The following is a 26,324-nucleotide window of genomic DNA, read 5'->3' on the forward strand; positions in this document are numbered from 1 at the left end:
CCATTTAAGATCTTTTTAAGAGCCTGGAGTCTGGAATCAGACTGCTTGGGCTCAAATTCTTACCCCCTGCCCTCCACATACTGAACATGTGATGTCAGCCAGCAAGACAATGAAGAACTGTGTTGCAGGTTCCCCTCAAGCAAAATGGGGTTAATAATAGTAGTACTTTACAGGTTTATGGTAAGGATTCCATTCATTAACACAAGTAAGGAGGTTAGAATAGTGCTTAGAACATCATAATTGTTGCATGTTAGTTCTTATTGCTTTTAAGTTTCTTATTGTCGTAATGAATATTAACATGTATCAAATGAAGGAAGTTTTCTGGGGGATCTAAGTCCCCCTTTATGCTAAAACTACACAGCTTCTTTGGCGGAAACCAACAAAATTCTGTAAAGCAATTACCTTCAATAAATAAATAAATACACGACTTTATATATGCTATAAGCCAAAGGTACTATTTGGCTCAATCTATAAATGAGTTCATACCTGCATTAAAGATAGGCAAAAATGAAAGTATTAGTTCCTCAGTTGTGTCCGACTCCTTGTGACCCCATGGACTGTAGCCCGCCAGGCTCCTCTATCCATAGCGTTCTCCAAGCAAAAATAGTGAAGTGGGTAGACATTCCTCTCTCCAGGGCATCTTCCCAAGCCAGGAATCAAACCCAGGCCTCAAACATTGCCAGCAGATTCTTAATGATCTGAGTCACCAGGGAAGCCCATGGGTTAGCAAAGAGGCAGGGCTATACTACAAAAGATACTGCTATATCTAGTTTATAGTTCAAAGCTGAGGGATCAATTCACATTGACTATCTTGCTTCTGACTATCTTATTTTGCTCCTCTTTAGTCTAATGGTGTTGTCATTTGTTTTACAGTGATAATGTCACCTGTCCATCCTGCTATTAAAATGACTGATCTGAAGATTACATCAAACTCCAAACCAAAAGTTTCCTTCAGAAACCCAAGCAGAGCATCTATTTGTTCATCTTGTCTAACCCAGCAGAGACAGTATCGTATATTTCTAGTATTTACACACTGATAAACTTGTCCTTTGGTAAAGGTTTTTTGACAGGGAGACATATTCCAGTTACAGTAAAGAATAAATACTGCTTGCTTTCAAAAAAATTCTTTAAATGCTAATTTTTCTATTCTATCTATTGCCTTAGTAAGGAAGTGTCCAGCATACGTTTAATCCACAAGTCATAAACTGGTATTTGTCATATTATATTGGCTTATAAATATACAAAAGCACTGTGCTATCAGAGGTGCATAAAAATTCGATGGAGAATATTCTTGTCTAAAAAAGAAACATCTAACATATAATGTGATGTTAAGATCAATGTCAGATGCTAAATACTTGCATGATGAATGGTTTTAAAATCACACATGCCAAAAATCTATACAACTAAAAAATAAACCCATAGTAATGCAATGCTCATAAAATAAAGATGTAAAGCTGAATGTCTTTGAGTCAGATTGTTCCAGATATTTCAGGTGTTGAAAGTAAAAGTGCAGTCCCCAGCTGTGAGGACAGAAAGAAGGTGAAGACTGGAACAGCTGAGCAACTTGGCAGAAAAGGTAGTGAGTATAAAAGCTCAGACGCAGAAAAATGTCTGGGTCCCCACTTCCATATGATCAAACAGTAACTAGGTCAATGGAAAATGTGGAAAAATTACAAGAGATGCTATCTATTCCTGTTGAAATTGAAGACAATTTAGCCACTTTTTCATGATTGTAAAAGTGTTTCACAACTAGGCATTGCTCTCCTAAATGGTCGTTAAGTATATATATTTTCATCAACTATATATATCAAATGTTCTTTCCTCTGATTTAATTTTGGAAGAAATAAAAGGATATTACCCACAGGGCTTCCCGGGTGGCACAATGATAGAGAATCCACCTGCCAATGTAGGAGACTCGGGTTTGATCCCAGGATTGGGAAGATCCCCTGGAATATCAAACGGCAACCCACTCCAGTATTCTTGCCTGGAAAATTCCATGGACAGGGCAGCCTGGACGGCTACCGTCCATGGGGTTGCAGAGAGTCAGACACGACTAACACACCTGCATGCATGCATTACACACAGGAGAAAAAAGGAATAGAATGAAGAATTGGGAGCAGGAGAGGAAAACATAAAGGTGAGAAGGTGAAGAAGGCAAGCAACAGAGTAAATGATGAATTTACAAGTGTTAAGAAGTGTTAGGCATGTGAACAAAGATAACAAAAGGAAGATCCTTTTGCTTTGCTGGGCAGGATGGTATGAAGGCTAGTCTTCAGAGAAACCGATTTCTGTACTTGAAAAATGGCTTGGGATTCCCCTGAAGGAAACAGAGGAGTCTGGGAGGCTAGAAGCAGAGGCAAGAGAGGAGAGGGAGGGTGAGGAGGGAAGCCAAGCCAAGTGATAGGAAAGGAGTGGTTTGGAGTTTGGGAAAACATGGACAAGCACCCAGGCAGCGGCTAAAAGGAGACTGGGCTGAAAAGGAGGATTAGAACAGTCTCACTCCATGTTAAAAGCTGTAAGTCCCTTTGTATTACCTCTGCAAGAGGTTGTGTGTCAGCCAAGGTGTGCATTACCTTCTAATACTTTTGCTCTCTGATTGGCATTTCTTTTTAAGCGTGTTACTGGGATGAGACTGGCTTTCGGGTGGGAACTGCTGCTAAGTCGCTTCAGTCGTATCTGACTCTGTGCGACCCCATAGACGGCAGCCCACCAGGCTCCCCCGTCCCTGGGATTCTCCAGGCAAGAACACTGGAGTAGGTTGCCATTTCCTTCTCCAATGCATGAAAGTGAAAAGTGAAAGTGAAGTCGCTCAGTCGTATCCGACTCCTAGCGACCCCATGGACTGCAGCCTACCAGGCCCCTCCATCCATGGGATTTTCCAGGCAAGAGTACTGGAGTGGGTTGCCATTGCCTTCTCCGAGGTGTCCACAACTTGTATGGGGTAAGGGACAGAAGGAGGGAGGAAATAGGGATAAGAGATAAAAACAACAGCTTGACTAAACTTGCCCTTGTTTGACCATTTTAGCAGACTTATCTTCTTGCATGTTTCCTTTTCTTGTGTGTACTTGCTCACCAGAGAGATTTGTCTACCTTCTAGAACTCTATAAAAATACAAAAATATTTTGAGAGATCCAACTTGTGAAGCTTAGACACAGACCACCTAAGCCCTTGGTTCATTCTGCCAAGAGGAGGCTGGTCAAACCCCCAAACAGTCTGAAAAGACATGATGGTACCTGCTGAGGCTTAAGATTAAAAACATGATGAAATCTTATAGAAAAGAAAACTATCAACACTCAATTTTCCATGCAAATTATAAATAAATAAACCCTGCAGATTAGAGAAGGAAAATCTGTATGAAGATTCAAATGGGTATAATTTAGAGATTAAGTAGGGAAACTGTGTCTCCTCAATTCTGGCTTGATTTATCACAATGGGATATGACTCGCATTATGTACAGTAAGACTAAAAACAGAGACCACAGGAAATGTAACAGAAGACTCAAGTCACTGAAACAACTCTCTGAAAAAAAAAACAGTATAGCTCTACTTTGTTTGGAATGGATGTTTATACACAGGAGCCTGAAGTTTTATTTTGTTTTCAACGTTTTGTATATCATTTTATTTTATTATATATAAATTATTATATATCATTTTATTTTATTTTATGGCTGTGCTGGGTCTTCATTGCTTTAAGGGCTATTCTCTAGTTAAGGTGAGAGGGGCCTACTTTCTAGTTGCAGAGTGGGAGCTTCTCATTGCAGCTTCTCTTGTTGTGGAGCACAGGCTGTAGGTGTGCAGGCTTTGGTAAGTGTGGCACGTGGGCTCAATAGCTGTGGCTCCCAGGCTCTAGAGCACAGATTCAATAGCTGTGGTGCAGACTTAGTTACTCCACGGCATGTGAGATCTTCCCAGATCAGGGTCTAACCCATGTCTTCTACATTGGCAGGTGGATTCTTTACCACTCAACCACCGGGGAAGTCTGGGAGTTTTTTAAAATCAAACATTTTAAATTCCTGGTTTCATTTACTCATGACTTGTTTAAAATTATTGGCCACTCTGTGATGCTAGGTTTTGAGATTTATGACAAGTCCCCCAAACTAGGACGACTAGACAAATGGAAACGATTATTCTCATCTATCTGTCCAGCCTACTTATCTGCCGTTTACGAACGAGATCCTCTCTCTAACCTTGGTCTAAATCCAGGTTAGAATCATTACTGGTTTCTCCTCCTCAAACCTCTCTCCAGTGCTTCCTCCTCTTTGCCTTATATAATCGCTCCTTCTTTAGGCATTCCTCACTGCATTTTAAGAGCTTTGATGATGAGATCTACTTCTATTTCTCTTCTCTTTTGGCACCTAACAGTGTTACTACAGCATCACATAAATGTTGGAAGGATGAAACTGGAATCCAGGTAGGACACAAAATTAGTCGCCAGACATCCCACTAGAAAATTACTTGAACATCAGTCTCTCCATATGGATAATTCCAGGCCCCAATACCTACTGAATATTTATCCTTTTCTAATAATGATTGCATTAAAATATTTCCAACTGACTGCAGGTTTCTGCTTTTAAATAAGCTTTTTTTCTCCCCTAAAATGTGCTGGGAATTGATTCTGACTAGGAAATTCTGAGTTAAGAAACAATTCCAAGGTTGAAAATTGATGCATGCCCGCCCAGTAGTAGCAAGGTGTTTTAGTTGCCTGACCATCTCAAAAGCCACAATAGTCTTTTTGGTGCAATTCTTTCTGGTATTGAATCTAAGCTCTTGTAATGTGATATATAAGCTGACTTGTGGCCTTTTCAAAACCACTAAAAAAGGGACATCCTTTCTCTTCTGAAGAAGGGTACATTTCAGCCTAGGATTGTTACTACAAACAAACAATCAGCATTTTATTTGGGAAACCTCCCAGGCAAAATGTACTATATAAAAGACCGATGGCTTCAAACACCATTAAGATGTGTGCTGGTCAAGAAAAAGCATAAACTTGTTTTATCTTTATAACTTGTTTTACTGATGTGACATTACTGTTTGCTATTATTAATAATGCTATCCATTTTATTTCCAGTTACATTCATTCTCTTGACATTTTAACTATATTCTCTTATTTCTTCATCTTACAAGACATCAAGTTAATGTCCTGAAAAGAAGTTAATTAGACGAACTTAGAAGGGCATTTAGATCATGCTTGATGGAAAGCCCAAAACAAAGTTCTGCCAAAGTTCTGAGCACAGTATTGCCATAGATTAAATTGGCTTCTTAGGCAAACATTTTCAGATGTATTTCCATTAGTTTACGTCCCTATTATCCCAAACCAATTCCTGTCAAGTGGGACATAGATAGGGTAAGAAAACAAATGTGAATTCAGACAGAAAATCCCATGAGAGAGAGAGAGACTGTCTCTCTTGTTTATTATCGTATTTCCAAGTCCTGACACACTATAGACGCTCAGAGATACGTGTATTGCAAATGAAAAACTTAGTGCTGTTTAAAGCTGTCAGCACTATAAAGTCTGAGCACACTGGCTATTCAGTTCAGCTCAGTTCAATTCAGTCGCTCAGTCGTGTCCAATTCTTTGTGACCCCATGAATCGCAGCACGCCAGGCCTCCCTGTCCGTCACCTACTCCCAGAATTTACCCAAACTCATGTCGATCGAGTTGGTGATGCCATCCAGCCATCTCATCCTCTGTCGCCCCCTTCTCCTCCTGCCCCCAATCCCTCCCAGCATCAGAGTCTTTTCCAATGCACTGGCTATTATGCCTTACAATTAATATTTAATAATTGAAGTAAGCTCTAGTGCTGCAATACACCAGCCGCATTTGACTACTGAGCATGTGAAATGGTTAGTAAGACCAAAAATAAAGAGTTGCAAACTTTATTTATTTAATTTAAATTTTGAAACTGATGTGTGATTTCTTACTAGGAAACTTCCAATAGTGTGGAAAAACTCAAGTATGTGAATCCATCTTTTCAACTTTAAATTTTATAATATCTAAATAGAAATCAAGTCTTTCTAATGAAAATTTGGAGTCTAAATTGAGATGTGCTGTACGTATGGAACACACACCAGAGTCCAAAGACTTAGTACCAGTAAAAATAATATCCAACTTTTTAAGACCCTATGGACTGTAGCTTGCCAGGCGCCTCAGTCCATGGGATTCTCCAGGTATGAATACTGGAGTGGATTGCCATGCCCTCTTCCAGGGATTGAACCTATGTCTGTTATGTCTCTTGCATTGGCAGGCAGGTTCTTTACCACTACCACCACCTGGGAAGCCCAAACATTGCATTAACAAGTCTCTATCTTGATTACAGGGCTTCCCTAGTGGCTCAGGGAACTCACTCCAGTACTCTTGCCTGGAGAATCCCACAGACAGAGGAGCCTGGAGGACTACAGTCCATGGGGTCTCAGAGAGTTGGACACGACTGAAGCAACTTGGCATGCACGGGCATGATATCTGGAGTGGACTGAATGGTGTTCTTCCAAAAGTTACATCAACAGCCTAATCTCCAGAATTGGTGAGTATCATCTCACATGTAAATGAGGGAATGCTACCTTACACAGCAAAAGACATGTAATTAAGAACCTTGAGAGGAGGCTCTTATGCCAAATTATCCAGGTGAGCTCTCATTCGAAACACAAGAGTCCTTCTAAGAGTAAGGCCAAGAGATATTTGACAGACAGCAAAGGAGGGGACAAGATGGATTGGAGAGAGGAGGCCACATGTCAAGGAGCACTAATATCCATGAGAAGAAGACACGAAGAAGGGATTGCTCTCTAGGGCCTCCCAATCTCTGGAAACTTGTTACACAGTCATAGTTTGGATACATTGGGTTAAAAAATTATTAAAATTAATTTCTCTTTTTTTAAGCTTTAGAAATGTGACTACTAGAACATTTTAAATTACCTATTCGGCTCTCATTGTATTTTTCCTGTACTACACTGCTACAGAATAAGCTCTCAGAGATTATCTATTTTTCCAAATAATATTTTGTGTGGAATTCCCATCTCTTAGGTCACATATGTAAGAAGCAGCTTAAAAATCTTAAATTCACAAAATGATATCATCTTCTTAAATTCACAAAAATGTTAGCATCCTAGAATGTAGGATTATTTTATTCATGTTTAGGAAATAATTTTTTTAATATTTGTAGACATTTCTATTCATTCAAAACCATTAAGTTTGGGCAGTCTAGTTAAAATATTAGATGAGAGAATTGTAATTTTGAAAGTTTCCAATAAGATGAAATGAAGGTTGAAATCTAACAAGATAGAAAGTAACAGGGACACATTTAAAATCCACACTTGGGTCCAAATAGCCAACTGTGAAAACAGAGACTTGAGGAGATATGACTTCACTATGGCGTGTGAAAGAGACCTGGGGGTTTTCACTGATGATAAATTCAATCTGAGTTGGCAGGTTGGTAGAGCTGCCAAAACAGCTATTGTGACCTTGGGCTGTTTAAATAAAAATTGGGGTTCCACAGGCAATAGTCCTGTGTTAGCTCACAGCCACACTATTTCATACGACAATCAATTAGCCTGGAAAAGGATGTCCTAGGAGAGATATACTGTCTTTACATCTAAATGGTTCTTTTATGGAAAACATATTGAGCTTGTTCTAAAGCCTGCCACAGAACTAAAAACCATCCAGATGTTCTTCCCTAGGATTCTGCTAAGCATCATGGGGGTATAGAAATCTAATCATTTCAGCTATCCAATATTGAAACAGGCTACCACAAAAGGTAATAAACATCCCAGGTCTTACAAAAGACTCAGAAAAAGTCTGAAACTATTGTTCATTTTCCATAAGAGTGACATCCTAAGATAACTGTGCACCCCTTTCCTGAAATAAGGTCACACAAGTTAGAGTTATGGCAGTCGTTAGGAGCATAAACTGCTGTCTGGGTCTGAACCCTAGCTCAGTCATTTGCTAGCTGTGTGACATTGAGCAAATTACCTAACCTCTCTGAGCTTGTATTTCTTCATCTGGAAAATTGAGATTATAAAAATTCCTTCTTCTTCACGTTATTATCACAGGGTTTGGCCGTGGACTGTGGGCTTCAGACCAACCCTGGTGCTCACTCCTGTGGCCAATAGAGTCATGCCAATTCAGAGGATCAGGACCAATGGATCTAGGACAGAATTTCCTTTTCAGCAGTGGACAGAAACTCTAGCAAGTAATTTATGAATACTTATTTTACAATATTTAATGTGAAGTAGAAAGAATGAGCTCTATCTCATGAGGTCCCAAAGTTTCTCTTTCATTTTTTCATTCATTTAGTTAATCAGCGTGTCTTAAGAGCCTTCTTTGTGCCCTATGATACATCAGGGACTAAGGTTGGTTAAAGAAAATCTATGTCCTCGTGGAACTTAGATTCTAATGGGGGAAGACAAGTAATAAAGTTAACAAATAAGTGAATGATATATCAAGTTAAAAGGCAACAAATGCTACTGCAAAAGGAGAGCAGGGTACAGGATCTGAAGTGCTGGGAGGAGGGTGAAATAAGAATTAATATAAAGTGGTTGTGTGAGACCTCACACAGGAGGCAATATTCGAGCAGAAATTTGAAGGGGGTGAGGATGTACTCCATGTAGATATCTAGGGAAGAACATTCCAGGCAGAGCAAGAGCCAACAAACACAGAAGTTGTGTCTATTTTTGAAGGGAAAGCAAGGAGGCCGGTGGGGATCTAAGAGAATCCACCACAGAGATAACAGGGGAAACGTGAGAAGTGGCTGGAGTCTGGATATGTTCTAAAGTTAGGGAATTAACAGTCTATTTTTTTTTTTTTTTTGAGTAAGCTGAGTTATATTGTTGTGTTAGTTTCAGATGTACAGCGTAGTGATTCAATTAGACGTAGACATACACTCATTCAGGAAGTATAGTCTTGCTCATGGATTGAACATGAAATTTGAGGGAGAGAGTGCAGGGTGATTCCAGGGTTTTGATGAAAAGGATGGGGAGGCTGAAACGGCCATTAACTGAGATGAATAAAACTATGGATGGAAGAGGCTTGAGAATGGGGGCAAATCAGTTTTATGACTGAAAGAATTTTATGTAGGTCAAAAAATGAGTCCTGATTTCAGAATGCCCCAACAAATCAAAGGACCCAACCAGGGAATCCATAACCACTTGGCAGGGGTTGCTTTGAGGCAAATGAAGTGTCCAAGGAAAGCTTGATCTAGATAACTGTTAAAGTAATTCCTCATTCTTAACTTATCTAATTATTATGTTTAAGTAATTTAACAATGTTTAATCAAGTGTGTCTGTGTGTACCAAGGAGACAGTCTTGAAAGTCCTTTAAAATCCTGACAAAATAAATACCTCAGCCTTATTCCACCACTAAGAGGTAGGAAGTTAGAGACTGAAGCCATGTTTAACAGGACTAAACCTGATATGTGTCGTCTTCCTGAACCATCCATGGGAAGTGCCGCTTGGTAATGACATTTGTGACAGAAGTGTTGATGGACCAATCTAGTCTTCCTATTTTTTTCTTCTCTTCCTTAGACACATATTGGTGAATTACAGCTTTGTCTGCTCATCAACACACAGTTTTGTAGCTAATAAGAAAAAAACCCTGTCTGTTAAATAACAGCTCCCAGGAAGCCTGACTCTTCCTAAAACAACTTTTTTGTCAGCTGAGGCCACTATGGATTATAAGAGCACCTAATTAAAGGAGGGAAGAGAGGAATAATGTTACCATACTCCTAGGGTATGAAAATAAGTCATTTAGCACCTACAATTGCAATGCGCTATGCTATCACTGTTTTCCCTAGCTTCATTAATTTTTTGTCTTCCAAAGTCAGCATCTATCCTTACAGCCTTTCTCTCCTGCTGTCATCAGAGCATTTATATGCATTAATCCATGACAAATGGGTACATTTGATCCATAACTGATTTCTCTGCCTGCCAACTAAGAGCAGATACAGTTTTGAAAATGGAAACAAGAAAACTAAAAAATAACTAGGATAATATAAAAATAATATTTTCTTTCTAAATATGCTTTATAAATGTTTCATCTAAAGCAAACAGCAGCCTCCCAGATGGTAGAGTAATGAATGCTTTGACTTTTTGGTCACTGGCAACAATTCTTAAAACAGAGATCAGTTCACACATTGTGTGTGCTTGCGTGTGCTAAGTCGCTTCAGTCGTGTTTGACTCTTTGCGACCCTATAGACTGTAGCCTGCCAGGCTCCTCTGAGGAGGACACTTCACAGAATCAGTTCAGTGACTAAGTTGTGTCCAACTTTTTGCAACCCCATGAACCACAACACACCAGGCCTCCCTGACCATCACCAACTCCCAGAGTCCACCCAAACCCATGTCCATCGAGTCAGTGATGCCATCCAACCATCTAACCCTCTATCGTCCCCTTCTCCTCCTGCCCTCCTTCTTTCCCAGCATCAGGGTCTTTTCCAATGAGTCAGCTCTTCGCATGAGGTGGCCAAAGTATTGGAGTTTCAGCTTCAACATCAGTCCTTCCAGTGAACACCCAGGACTGATCTCCTTTAGAATGGACTGGTTGAATCTCCTTGCAGTCCAAGGGACTCTCAGGAGTCTTCTCCAACACCACAGTTCAAAAGCAACTATTAGGCTCACACAAATGAGAGGGTAGAGGGAGGGAAGGAGAGCGAGTGAGCAAGCAAGCGCTTTAGGTGTTTGCTATGGGAAAGGACTTAGTGGAGAAGAGTGCATGGTCTCTGATGGCCCCAGAGGTTTGCTCCACATTCACTTACATGGGGAGCTGGGCCCTGTGACACCCATTTGTTCAAAAGTCAGCTGTGTGAAAACAGAACAAAACAAAACTGTATGCTTGGTGTCATGGTGCATCTGGTTTTGTTTTGCTTTTTTAGATTCACTAACTGGATTATCCTCTTCTTTATAGACTGAGTAACTGAAACATCTAGAGCCTTATCCAAATACTAAAATAAGCAGAGATATCTAAACTTGGATATCTAAGAATGAAAGGGCACTGTAACAAAGAAAATATTTCCTAGTCATTAAGGCATTTCACAGTTACCATGAAGGCTCTTCACTAGATATTTCCTGTTATTTGCCTTCTGGGAACATGATAGGATTGTACTCTCTGGCTTTTTGCCATTGGGTTGAGCCATATGACCAGATCTGGCCCGTGAGTGGTGACATGTGTCACTTCCAAACTGAAGCATTTATTTGCTAATGTTACCTCAAATTCTCTCCTCTTTTCTGCCATGATGAATGACAGATGCTGCTCCTAATTCTGGATTGACCATAGCACAGACCACAGTCTCTAGCCAACCCCAGAGGACAGTACCATAAACAAGAAATAACTTCTGTGTGTTAAGCCATTGAAATTTGGAGCTGATTGGTCATCATAGCATCTTGTAGCCTCTTCTGAAACACATTCATTTCCTTCTTAATTCTGTCCATCACAACTAAAACTAATGATGCTGGTAGAGGCAAATAATTTTAGTGTTGTAGACATGAAGAGCATGGGATCTGGAACCAGATTATCCCAGTTTAAATCATAGCTTCACCACCTATTGGCTGTGTACTTTGAGCAAGTTATTCAAACTCTTTGAACCCTATTTCCTTCATTGGTAGAAAGAAGAGAACAAGAGTAGCTGCCTTCAGTGGTAAGTATAAGGGTTAATGAAATAATATGGAATTCTTAGCACACTGACAGGCACACGGTACTTAGTAAAACTATATATATATATATATATATATATATATACACACATACTTATATCTATCTATCTCAGACAAGGAGGAGGAGTGCTAAATTAGCTTTTCCCTTCCAAAGTCAGCATATACTCTTTGTCTCCTATTATGTTCAAAACATTTAGATGTTTTAAAACATGACAAAGAAGTGCCCTTTCCATGATCTTCTGATCTTCTTTAGAGTTTTCTAATGCATCTTCTTTTCTGACTCCAGGTGTTCATAATGCTATTATCTTTACCTGCCTGGAATTCTTTGCTGTCCAAACTACATCCCTAACTCTTGATCTCACCTCTTCTACTTTTCTAGGTTTCATTTAAAGCATTTTTTTTCGCAGAAGACTTGACCCAGATCTTAGACCTTTCCCCCACCAAATATTCCTTCAACGGGAGGAAGAAGAGATGAATAGATGGTCTTGGAGCTCCTCAGGATGCATAGTAGAACAGGGATGTCTGTTTTGGCAGAAACCCCACTTTATCTGTCTAATACTGGATATAAAATTATAAACGTTATGTGAAGCTTCCACTTCCAAATGTTCTATTATAATAACAACTTTCTCAAATTAGCATTTTTATATTGCTTTCTGTTGATGAATAATACCATACCCATGAGAAAGAACTTTACCCCAGATCTTATTCACACAAATAAGTACATCAATAGAGCTTTCTGCCTACAATAATAATAAACTACCCTTAGTTGTTTTCAACAATTTAATTAAATACAATTAACTCTAGTTTGTTTTGGCAACCTATTAATGTCACTATTGAATATAAATAGGCTCATGAAAAGAGTATAATAAATCCTTTACACTACTGTAAAATTACTCTGATGCTCAGCTTGCCAGAAATACTTAACAGCATTTTTGAAGTATGTTAATGAGACAGTAAAAAAGAGATAAAGTTTTATCAAGTAACTCGTCAAGACTTCTATAAGGCTTTGACCTCTTCAGTAGAGAGCTCTTGGATATGTTGGATATGGTTCTTAGGAGACTCTTAAACAGTAATTGCAAATTTATCATCATCTTATAATATATTTAATCCATGCTTCTAACTGCATAGGCTATTCTTTTATGTTAATTCAAATTCCCTGGAGTCTTAAAACATAAGAAATTGACCACTGGCACTTTATTTTGTGTTGCTGCTTTTGCTAAGGCTCAAAATGTTAGACACCATGCTACTTAAGCAATCCTTAGTACATAAAGAAATCATTTTGCATTCAAAGTAGAAAATATGGGGTGCACATAATAATACACAAAAATGGTACCCTGGGATGAAAACCGTGGATGTTTAGGTACTAATGTGCAAATCAGTATACACCTGGGTTACTTCCTTTAGCAGTTGGGTCTTATGATAAAGAGGTGATGGGTTATTGGAAGGACAACACTATAAATGGAAAAAGAAACAACTAAGGAAATATGGATAAATGGTATAAGATTTCAGTTGACTAGTGGCTCTTTTAATGGGGTTTTAATACAGTTATAACCCATTCTGAGAATCACAAAGAGCCAATGCTGGCTTTTAGACCATTTCTTGTTAATGAAATATTGGCCAGATGTTTTAATTAATTAACCAAACTTCCCTATTATTTGACATCATACAGACTCTACCAAACTTATGGATTAGAGCACCTTCTTCAGTAATTACCTACACAACCTGCTATTGAAAGGAAGTATACTGTGAGTATTAACCTGGTCATATTGACTTAGAACTAATGGCTAACCATTATGTATTCCAGAGTAGAGACTAGCTCTAAAATCCCTACCTTTTAACTGTTATGAATACATGAATTTTACTATCAGAATTCTCAGATGTATTCATAAAGTGAGTCAAATAAGTCTAACTTATAAAATTTCTATATGCATCATCTTATAGAATAAAATATTATGGGTATACATGTCAGTATAAAGCAGTCCTTCTATACCATCTTTGCTGTGACATTCATATATTTACATAACAATATAGTAAGATGCTTTGTGCTGGACAGGTACTATATGACAGATATAGAAAGGATACCTTCTCTATTCCTTACGTAAGTCAGCAAGGTGGAAATTTTATACACAGGAATCCCCATTTCATGAGTGAGGCAGGGAGAATGATAATGTCTAGTCCACACTTGGAGCTAGTAGTGATAGACTTAGGATGAGAACTCCTGGTTTGATTAGGATACCAAGCTACTCCAATTCCTACAGCTTCTTTGGCCAAGGATCACAGGTGGCAAAAAGGGTAAGATCAGGTAAAAAGCCTGCAAGCAAGTCAGCTCTTTACCTCATTCCCAAAGATGTACATAGTAGCTACACAAATGGGGTGAAACAGTCTTGCTGCAGGTACCATCCTAAATATTTTACATGTCAATGCTTATTTATATCATTATTTTAAATGAATAATATAGCCCACCTTGATGGGGACTTCAATTACATATAAGAACAGCATAGCTCAAGAATGGACAACTGTCTCACCTCAAAATTAAACAAGTAAGTCCAGGTAGGAAACTGCACAGTATTTGACATTGTAGGTGCTGAATGATGATGGTTGTGGGGGTGGTTCTTGTGGTTGTTTTTGAAAGCATCCCTACCTCTTTTAACAACTCATGATTGGAACACAGTGCTTGGAAGGATTCAGAGATTGAATCTAGGTGAAAATACAAAGAGTGTCATAATTGATTAGCAATCATATATGCAATGTATGGTTATAGGAAGAGTTGACTATGTTTCAAGAATTTGCCACCACTGGCCATGGGGATATTTTCAAACAAACAAAAGGATTTGTTTTGATGGTGAGAGGAATTTGAAAGGGAAACTTCAGGTCTGATTATGTAAGCAATTTCTACCAAATATGTTATTGAGTTATGAATCTGGCAAGTTTTATTTGAAAGATAGCAAATTCTATATTTTAGCAAAAAGATACTGCTGCAAATGATCAAACCACTTACCAGAAAGGTCAGCCCACTTTACAATATTCTAGATAATTTATAAAGTCTCAACATGATAAATGCCAAAAAATCTTATCAAAAAGTTAAACTGCAGTTAGGTGGAATTCTTCTCCACTGTGAATGATTTATAACTTCATTTTAAGTAAAACAGAAAATCTACACTATGACTGAGTCTAATAAATGTAGATTCATCTTATGCTGCTTCTTCCTCCCCTGGAGCACAAGAAAAGGACCTCCAGAGTCTAAAAATCAAAACAAAACATTTTAAGACCATAGCCCTATAAAAAAATACTTGAAAATGAGGTCCTGTTAATGCAACAAGCAAAGAAAGCATGCTCTCAGTCAGGCCTGTATGCAAAGAAATATAAACACTAAAGTTCTATCGAGCACAGGAAATTAAAATTATAGCATGATGTAGCCAAGCCTAAGACACAGAGCCTATTAATACAGCACAATGCCCCACAATATAGAAATTTATTTTGTAATTATATTAAACCAAGACCAATTTGCTGATATTCCTAAAAGTAGTACTTGGTTGTGATGGAAAGAGCACCTGAGTGAAAGACAAGATATAACCTAAGTTTCCCTCTCAGCTTTTCATTATTATCCATACGTTGGGGCTTCCCTGGTGGCTCAGCTGGTAAAGAATCTGCCTACAATGCAGGAGGCCTGGGTTCGATTCCTGGGTTGGGAAGATCCCCTGTAGGAGGGCATGGTAACCCATTCCAGTATTCTTGCCTGGAGAATCCTAGTGGACAGAGGAGCCTGGCAGGCTACAGTTTATGGGGTTGCAAAGAGTTGGACATGACTGAGCGATTAAGCACAGCACAGAACCATGGGCCAGATGGGGCTTTCTTGGGTTGGGAAGATCCCCTGGAAGAGGGCATGGTAACCCATTCCAGTATTCTTTCCTGGAGAATCCCCATGGACAGAGGAGCCTGGCAGGCTACGGTCTATGGGGTCGCAAAGAGCTGGAAACGACTGAGCGATTAAGCACATGCACATGGGCCAGACACCCAGTCAGGGATCCCCAGACTGCTCAGTTCCCTACCTACACAGAACTGGTGATCCAATCAGGAAAGGCAACATTAAACCAGTGATTATAGTAAAGAGGCATTGCTATAACTATTGAGGAAGTGTAGTTTTCTGAACCTAGTAGGCAGTTCATAAACATTTGTTGAATAACACATTAAATTTGTTGTCCATTAAAAATAAAATTATTATCCTTAGGTTTTGATGTAAGAGATATGTAGTTTACTCTAAAGTAACAACCAGACTTTAAAAATCAGCAGAAGTAGCATATTTTGGCTTGTATTATTAAATGACTTGCTTTCCATAGAGACTCAAACTGTGGATCCTGGGGCTTCTTTCTTCCATTTTAACTAGCTGTTCATCTGTGATCATCAGTGTACATTGCTAAGGCAACCTTTAGATTATAAAACAGTAGGCAATGGCACCCCACTCCAGTACTCTTGCCTGGAAAATCCCATGGACGGAGGATCCTGGTAGGCTGCAGTCCATGGGGTCGCTAGGAGTTGCACACGACTGAGCGACTTCACTTTCACTTTTCACTTTCATGCATTGGAGAAGGAAATGGCAACCCACTCCAGTGTTCTTGCCTGGAGAATCCCAGGGACGGGGGAGCCTGGTGGGCTGCCGTCTATGGGTCGCACAGAGTCGGACACGACTGAAGCGACTTAGCAGCAGCAGCAGCAACAACAACAAAATCTTGCTTTCCCTTTATCTGCAATAATATGAAGTTCTCCAACTAGTTTAGGGCCTATAGACATTTAGGTCGCAGTCCTACCTTATCCCCCTTACCTTCCACTAAGACTTTACTTGTTCTGTTTCCTCTGGTTCAGTATGGAACCCTTTGTCTTTCCCACTAGCTGACTTCCTACCCAACATTCAAAGCCAACACAAAATCCAGCTTTCTATGAGGGCTTCTCAAATCCTCTCTGTTCAGAATGAAGTGCTTCATGCTTTATGATCAAGCACCTGATTGACTAGAGCTCCTATGACAAGCAGCTTGTATCCCTGACATACAATAAGAGAATGGGGAAAGTAATAAAAAATTTCTGGATTAAATAAAAAGAAAGTTCTGCAAATACTAGAAGCTGACAGAATGACTAAAGATCCACTATCTTAAACCATCATTACTAGGCGTGTGTGGCTATTTATATTTGCTTTAATCACACTTTGGATCTTTTTATTTTTTACGAATTGTTTCATGGTATGTATTTTTGGATAGGAGAGGGATTCTAAAGATGGTCAATGAACCAGCAGGGACGGTCAAAGACTCTCAACTTGCTTGTGTCAATCAATTAGTATGTGGTCCAGAGAAGGATTGAAAAAGATTCTGAAATTGCATCTAGGCTCTGTGGGAACAATCACTGTGATTGATTCCTTTGGCCTGTGATAGATAGAGAGTTGGAGATTGGCAGCATGTATGCCATAAATCTGCTTTTTCTTCTAAACAATCCTGGGAGTAACTGTCAAAAATGCTGCCCTATAAATGTTCACCCAGTGACCTACTTTCTCAAACACATGTCCAGTACATGGCATCTTGCATTTTCATCAGATAAAAAGTGTAAGAAGCTACAAAAACAATTCAACTTAATAAGACCTCATCTGGGAAGCTTCCAAGTACCCTCTTCTCCTGTCTTATATCTTATCATTTTATCTCAGAAAAAAAATGGTTTTATTATTTTATTTTTTGCTTTGTCATATAGTTTTTAATTCAGAGTTCCAGTAGGTCTGACCTCTAGATACAATTTCTTCAAAGAACGGTGGTGTTCAAATTTTCCTAATCCCAACACCCTGAGGAGGTGCAATATCCAGTTTCTACCTGTTTCCACTTCCAGTGGGAAAATACTTGGGTAATAAATATTTGGAAAGATGCATTTATGAATCACTCATTATTTTGGTAAAATAAGATGAACCTATTAATATGCTAGTATATTATGAAACAATGCCTTACAGACATAAAAATAACCCCAAAAATGTTTCTTCTCTTGAGAATTTATGTCGCGTAGGTTCACAGGCCATATATAAAATGTTACTAGGCTAGTGTCACCATACAAATAAGTTTTGAGAGTGATATAAACACATGTTTTACAATAAGCATATCAATGAATCATTTCTAACCACAACCAAAGAATGTTTCAAAGTCTAATCCTTAGCAAATTTAAAACCCCAAGTATGCAAATATGCATTATTATAGACTATAGGGTTAATGAAACAACCCGCAGCAAACTTAATTGATAATGATGAAACTGAAGCAACACTAATTTATAATTAAAAAGCAAGGACCACAGCAATGCAAAATCACTAACAACTCAAACAACACTCAAGATCCAGTGATAACAAATTATCCTTCCCCAAATTGCATGAGTTCTAATTATTTGCATGCAGGTACTTTGCAATGTTTCCCAGAGGCAGCAGCCAGTTTTCTTAGCAGAATACCGAATTAAGGAAGCTCAGTAAACCTTAGTTACATGTCATTTGGGTAGAATGATAACTCAGCCAGTATATTAATAAGTAGCCTGTGTTCATATGCAAAATGAATATACATAAAATCTTAAATCATTTGCTCAAAAGAACAACAACAACAAAAAAACACCTTGGGTTTCAAGATAAATTTATAATCCGCTAGTGGACTGCAGACTAGATTTTGAGAACTTTAATAAATAAAGGGTTTTACATAGGCATCATTATGCTGTCCGATGCTTCCCTCTGTTTTATTACATTTACAGATTACTCTTTCTGCTTAGCCTTAATCTAAAGTTAAGTTAATTGACTTTTAGCTAAGATGCAAATGAGACCTCTGCTTAGGCCACTGGCTTCATAATACAAATGCTCTCTGTTCATCAGACCCCCTAGTGATAGTAGTTGACTGCATATAAAAGGCTCAGAGACACACAGCATTTTAACATGTTGAATTTAACTCAAAATAGGACTCATCCACGGGCATAATTTTAAAACAGGCTGAAACGAAACAGATCTGCATTGAGATTCCCCCTTTGACCCTACTGCCTTCACCTTACTCCACTGTGCTCGCATAAATTCATCAGGAATCATAAACTGTTGGAGCCGGAGATAATCTTGTCTGAGGTCACCCACTGACAGCTTGCTAGTGGGATATAGCCCTGAGTCAAGTTTTGTTTGGCCCACTTGACATTTAAAAGATAAAGAACTTAACACATAAAATTCTAGGTTTCTGACTTTCCTTGAAATACCGGATGATCGGGTCACATTGAGCCCACCTCAGGTGTGGCGAAGTCTGTGCTATGCCCTCTAGATGTGCATATGCTCTTAAGCTGCCACAGTTCTCAGCATTCTGTAATATCTGGCCTCCAGGCTGATCCAATTATTTTTGTTAACTACCTGGTCTGTGAAGCTATTTGCCTTCTCCATCTATGAAATCATCCAGAAAGTTTTCAAATAGCTTTAGCAGAAGGTTTTTTAAATATACAAAGGTGATTTTGTACTGCTTCTTGCTCTATCAAATGGATAAAGGCAATGAATCAGTTCCTTGGGCCGCTTAAAGCTTCCTTATTTGGCAGGATATACTTTACTATTTGTGGAATGCATGGATCGTCTCCTCGGAGTTGCTAGGAGCAATATTAAAATGGTTGCTTCCTTCCAACCTTCTAATCTGGAGCCTTGCAATTGATAACAGAAGTGAGATGCTGAAAGCTCCAGTGTCCTACTCCTACTCTGGCTCTTTCTTCAACACCATTAGGTATAAGAGAAGGTGTAAAGTGGTGCTTTCCCACCAATATGTGCATTTTTTTAAAGGATATAAAACTCTTGCCTAGTTGCTCAGCAAATATTGATCAAATACCTACATAGTATTTAATCCAGGGATAGGATGAACTGCTGGCCCGCTGTCAATTTCAGGAGCATTGAAATCCTTCCCCCCCCCCCACCACCACCACCATCGCCACCACCCCCACTCCGCCACCCACCCCCACCCTGCACTGTGCGGTAATTCATCTAAATCTGGAAGCTGACATTTATTCACTTCAAAGCATGTGACTCAGGAGGTCCATTCTTCACCCACACAAGTGGGAAATCAGAAAACCCCTTTAGATATACACAGACTCAGCTTGTATTTAGTCTTAGGTATAAAGGAGGTACATCTACAAGTGAAGGTCTACTAAGGGCAGGGTAATGGTAAACACAGGTAATTCCATCAACAGAAGATGGCCTTTGCTGAGGATGTACAAAGTCTTCCTCCCTTTTAGACTGAGGGAAAGCTTGATTGGATTCCTGCCCTGCAAGGAGAAAGGATATGCTTAACGAGTAGGCAGATCACTTTGATGTCTATCTATCTTCTGAGAGAAAGGTGCTGTGATATATCATTTTTCTTTTTTTTCTCTGGACATTTATTATATAAACTCAAGGAAAGAGAAAGAAATAGTGGGCCAAGAAGATTCCCTAAATACTTTGAGGATATTATCTTTGGGAATCCAATTAGTTTATACAAATTGTTAGCAAAATAACTCTTCTTCTTCTATTTATCCCAAATAAATGATAAACTGCTGGTCTGGTGTTATTTTTTTCCTTCTGCAAAGATAAAGTGAATATTTTTTTCTTGATATCAGAAGATTTGAAAGCAAAAGTCCTTTTCCTATTTACTAAGTGAAGTTTCCTTTTCAGACCCTCAAGAGCACACCTATAATATTTTCTAATCTATAGGAAAAAATAAAAACTCATGCTGTGACTGAAAACCTTAAGGATTTGACTTTTCACTACATCTTTAAGTATGTTCTTTGGACCATTTTGATTAATGTACTATAATATCAGTGTTAGTCACTCAATCGTGTCTGACTCTTTGTGACTCCATGGACTGGTAGCGCACCAGGCCCCTCTGTCCATGGAATTCTCCAGGCAAGAATACTGGAGTGGGTAGCCATTCCCTTCTCAAGGGATCGACCCAGGAATCGAACCTTGGTCCTGCATTGCAGGCAGATTCTTTACCATCTGAGCCATGGCTTTTGATTAATGTCAAATATTGAATAGAGTCAAATATCTACCCAAAGATACTGCACAGATATACGCACATACACATGCATATCTTACAGTGACAATTTAGTGTTTATACCACTCCATTACAAACACACATATAGACACAGATGTACCCAACCATATACACACAAACACTCACACATAAGTAGGAAAAAATGAAGGAGTGTTTGATTCCACCAGAGCAGTCATTCCTTCTTCTTTTATAATCTAACATATATTTTCTGAGTACCTACTATATGCCAGGTTCCTTACTAGAAATGAAAGATAAAAAGATGAATGTTACATGATTCCGGGATTATCTAGGCCTATACGTCTCAATGCATGTGATATGACTAGGCACTGTAGGTGTTTTCCAAATTAAAAAAAAAAAAATTTGGAAAATTTTAAACACAATCAGGACTCCCATCTGCAAACCTTTTCAGAACTTTCATACACTCACATACACTGCAAATCTCCAAGAGAAAGACACATCGTACAGTGAGTGTTTCCTCAGCAGTTAATAGTTTTTCTCCAAAGAGCATCTTGAGGGGACAGTGTTTTTGAATTGGGAAATACTAATCTGAATATTTTATTGGATTAAGGCTCTTAGAAGGAAAAGGGCCTAATGATACTTTTGCAACCTACATTTGCTTCTTTTTCCTTAAACTGGGAAGGAACATTGATACATTTTTAAATTAATCATTGAATTCTCTATAGCTAAGATTTTAAGCTTTTCATTAAAGATCATTACATACCCATCCTAGAAATGAATTTGAAAAATTTTCAAAATTAAAGGAAATAAAAAGTCAAGTCAATCCAATCCTCCCATCAGGTTTAACTAACAGTGTATAAGGAATGTTTTTATCTTTTCTGATATTTTTTATGCATGTACAAATAAATATTTTCTCCAGACTATTTTGCTCCTATGGACAGAGGAGCCTGGCAGGCTATGGTCCATGGGGTTACAAAGAGTCAGACATGACTGAGGTGACTGAGCATGCACGCACATCCCTTTTGATAGAGATGGAAACTTCCTTTAATTTTTTGCCATCAAAATTACTGTTTCAGTGACTAAACCTTAAACATACATCTTTTTAAACCTGTCCAATCATTTCCTTAGTATAAGCATCTAGAAATGGAATTGTGTCAGGACTTTCACATTTTACATTTTGGAAAACACTGCAGATTGTTGTTGTTGCTGCTTTAATGATGTACCAATTTTTATACCCAAGCTTTGAATTTTTACACAGAGTTCAAAATTAGAAGATTTTAAAAAGCAGTTTTCATTTTAAATGAACTTTAAAGAGATGAACAACTAAGACTACTGTTCATTAATGCCAGTTCTAAATATCTGTTTGCACTGTTGTATAAAACTGAGGCCATAGGCTTAAGGTCATAAGTAACAGTACTTAGACTGCATTGTAGTAATTCTTTTATAAATTCACAGGGATGTCAGAAAATCTTTATTTGCATCTTTACCTGATTTTGATTTTGAAAAGAAAGTGTGAAAGTGAAAGTTTTAGTCACTCAGTCATGTCCAACTCTTTGCGACCCCATGGACTATATATAACCTGTTAGGCTCCTCTGTCCATGGAATTCTCCAAGCAAGAATACTGGAGTGGGAAGCCATTCCCTCCTCCAGGGAATCTTCCCGACCCAGGGATTGAACCCGGGTCTCCTACATTGCAGGTGGATTCTTTATCATCTGAGCCACCATCAAATGCTCATGCCTGCACTTTGACTCTAGAATGAGGTCAATATCATCAATCACATGATCGACGGATTATCACCAGCACCAGTTACACCAAATAACAACTTGTCTGCTCCAATCCTAAGGCCAATTCACTACACTTAGCAATCTAGAATTGGTACACATTCTAAAAATTCAATATACAACCACTCTTGTTTTCACTATTTCTTTTATACTACAATTGTAAAACAACCCTTTATTGTAAGGAAACTTGGTATTCTAATACATATTCCCTGACCAGCTTTCAATAAAGTAATATATAACAGTAAGGGAAAAATAAGTATAAGGTATACAAGGATGCTTTCCAATCTTCACAAAAACACTCACTTTAAAATGGATGGTGATGTTTACTATGTAATAATTAAGTCACAAATACCTCTAAGTACAGTTTGCTTTATAAAGCTTTAAATCAAACCAAGTATAAGTTACACAGACAATTCTATTCAGTGTCATCTTTTTATACTTCCATACACCCTTGTCAATAAAATAGCAGTGACGAGAGAATAAATGATTCATAAGGCATTTACAACTTCTTGTCTCATGTAATTTATCTTTATAATTTTAAATTGCTAAAGAATCCTAAAGATCTTTTCTCACTAAAGTATTTTGAAATCATCCATATTTTATTAAGTTTCAAGGACAACCCCTCACACCCATACCCATGTACCCTCACCCTTGAAATTAAGTAACCATTAAAATTGCTGTCATAATCTTATACCCATAAGGGGAAAAATAATCCTATATAAGAAAGTTACGTTTAGCAAACCACTCATCTTTTTTTACCTGTCACATAATAACTGGTGATTATAAAGAGTTGAAGCTGTCTATTTTAACTTCTGGGAACAATGGAATACCACTCTGAGTTTTCATTGTTCAGTCTGTCTTTTTTAAATTAAATGTCCTTCTTCTAGCTTTACTGTACATATTTTTTAAAAAGGCATGAGTATTCTTCAGTTATTACACTAATTTCCTACATCATTCCCAAAATAAAAAAACTTGATTTAGCCAAATATTAAATTATTGATATTACAAATCTGTTAATCTATAGCACATTTTACTTATTTGTGTAATTTTAAAATTCACTTTCATTTGATTGACTGTTTTAATCTTCCTTAACTAGTGAGTCACTGAAAACAAATGGTGCATTCCTAATACTATAAATATGAAAAATAGGAAGCACTTTGGGACTGCAGGGGAATGCATTAAACTCAGTCCGTTTTCTAGTTAACATATTCTCATTCTGTTTGTGTAGAAACAGCATTGAAAAGACAGATCACAAATTCACAACCTCACAGAAACAAGGTCCTAATACTATGTGCTGACAGCAGAAATTGGCCCAAATCTCTAACCATTTCCCTCAAGGACTCGGGCTGGCTGGTGCCATCTAGGTATGGCATAGTTTGAATGAGGGGAACATCCAGTTTCACTCATCTGTCAGTGGAGTGGATTATTTCTTGAGAGACTGAGATTGGCTGCTTGGGATCAGAGCACTATCCATCTTACAGTGTAGGGGATGATGGTGAAGCTGCCTATAAGAGCCTGGAGAGAGGGGGACCAGACATTCTTACACAGGTGAGGAGGCAACTGTAAAGCCTTCACTCCATCCAGGGCTGTGAGTGAAAGATGTGTCATTTTTCACCTTTCCCAGACACTTGATATGCACATGGTGTCTGCCAGCTCCTACTTTATGAAAGAGGCGATTTTTCAAGCTTAGGCAAATGTGGCAAAGCTCAGGGTCTGCTGGTGTCTCATTTTTTCTCATCATGTCACTTGTTTTAACCGATTTGAGAAAATGAGATTATGTTTTTCCTTTTTGCTCATTTATCCAGCTATTTATTTATTTATTTGCTCATTGAAGGAGGGAATTGTCACAGATAACTGGCCCTGATTTCTCTCTTGTTTTCATACACATTTCATTAGTGTCCCTGAAGATTTAAGACCCATGAAGGGAAACATCACAACTCTCATCACAGGAAGCATACATTTTCCCTTAAAATCAAGACCGAAGATTGCATTAAAGGAGATTGTATTTCTCACTGAAATAATGTAGAATATTGCGGTGTCCAAGATCTATGACTTTAATCTTTGCAGCTATTGTTGAAAACCCAAGAAAGTTGAATAAACCTAATACATAGAAACATTGGACTTTAGTTTAATATTATCTGCATCTAGAAGGGAGTATTTATAGTTTCTTCATTTCATCAATGAATCTGAAATAGATCTCAAATGTATAAGTACTTGGGGTTGAAATTGGTTTCAGTGCTGCAGTTTCTTAGAGTATTCGAGGTACAGATGAACCATGAACTGATGATAAAAAGCAATTACTAAGAGTAAACAATGAAAAAAAAAAATACTGAGTTTAATTGCAGAGAGAACCTATGATGTGTTTCCCAGTTTAAAATTATTGTATTTTGATAACAAGCTCCACAAAGACATTACTTGTTACATAGCCACAACCCTTCACCCCCCAAAAATCTAATATATTAATCAATTAATTGAGAGACAGTCTATGTGAAAACTCATTGCATACTGTGCCATATTTCTTGACTGTATGCATAGGGCACAAAATAAGACAGGTGGAATTTGGTAGTATATTCTAGCCAGGTATCACATAGTTAAAATTAACAGCAAGAGTAAAAGCAATATTGTTATCAGTAAAGATAGTTAGCTGTGTGAACAGCAAGGCGTCACTAATTCAACATCTATGACATGCACGTTTGTAGTCTATGAAGTGGTGAAAGTGTGTTAGTTGCTCAGTCTTGTCTGACTCTTTGTGACCTCACAGACTGCAGCCCGCCAGGCCCTCTGCCCATGAAATTCTCCAGGCGAGAATACTGGAGTGGGTACCCATTCTCTTCTCCAGGGTATCTTCCCCACTCATGAGTCCAACCCTGGTCTCCTACATTGCAGGTGGATTCTTTACCATCTGAGCCACCAGGGAAGCCCCAGGATGTCAGTAATTCCTGATATTTCTGAAGAGTTTTACAGTTTATACTTTTCTGAAGATTAGTTTATTTACACTCCCCACAATACCCCTAAATGAGAAATTGGGCCCAGAGAAGAAAAGTGACTTGTCCAGGGTCATATCACTAATGTTCAGTGACAGATGCAAAGACTCAGACATGACTGAGAGCACCTGTGAACACTTACACACACGCGTGCACACACACGCACATGCATGCGTACTGATGGTCTGGCCTGAGTTCTGTCATCCCCACAAGCCACCCCTCACCAGTTCTGCCATAGACACCTTTCAGAATGCATTTCAAATGAGTCCGTTTATTGACATAACTGGAAAGTTTTCTTGAATTACATGAAGGTTCTCATACAGCTTCAAAAAGGCTACATGGCAAGATCGTTCTCTGCACTTTGAGGCATTATTTCCTCTTTGGGAAACAGGCTCTGGAGATGAAATCAGACCGAAGTCTCCAATGACAGATACTAGCTGTGTGAACTTAAGTCACCCAGACCCTCAGAACTTCAGTCTCCTGAGCAACACGGTGGGGAATCACACCTACCTGAATAAGAATTAAGCCAAGCAACGTGAATTAACCTTCAGGTCCTGTCTAAAACACTCACATTAGCTGTTTCTGTTACTCATGCTTATCTTTAAGTATTATCATGACTAGAAATTTCTCACGTTATTTGTATGACTATGTAACAACTCAAAGACGTTTTTTTGCCAGAGCAGATTGGTCATCTACTGATTGGAGGTAACCTGGGGATTCCAAGACCCACGTTTCTTTTTCCTCCAACTCCGCACTGATGCCTCGGACTCTGGCAGTGGTAGATCCAGTCTCAGAATACACGCGGAGCAGAAATACCAGCGCGCAGCATCCGCAAAGCCGTTTCCAAACCCACCTGCAGGGGCACCAACGCCCCCTCGCCATCCCTCCCCGACCCAGGGAGTGGAGAAAGGGCAACTGGAG

At 38.6% G+C, this 26,324-nt stretch overlaps 1 protein-coding gene across 1 annotated transcript in view; it reads right to left on the reverse strand.

The window, feature by feature from the left end:
• Positions 1–26,324, reverse strand: part of TAFA1 (TAFA chemokine like family member 1) — a 533,669-nt gene that overhangs the window by 503,680 nt on the left and 3,665 nt on the right. The window lies entirely within an intron of this gene.

Source organism: Bubalus bubalis, chromosome 21, assembly GCF_019923935.1.
Source record: "Bubalus bubalis isolate 160015118507 breed Murrah chromosome 21, NDDB_SH_1, whole genome shotgun sequence".
In the NCBI taxonomy this organism is placed as follows: Eukaryota; Metazoa; Chordata; class Mammalia; order Artiodactyla; family Bovidae; genus Bubalus; species Bubalus bubalis.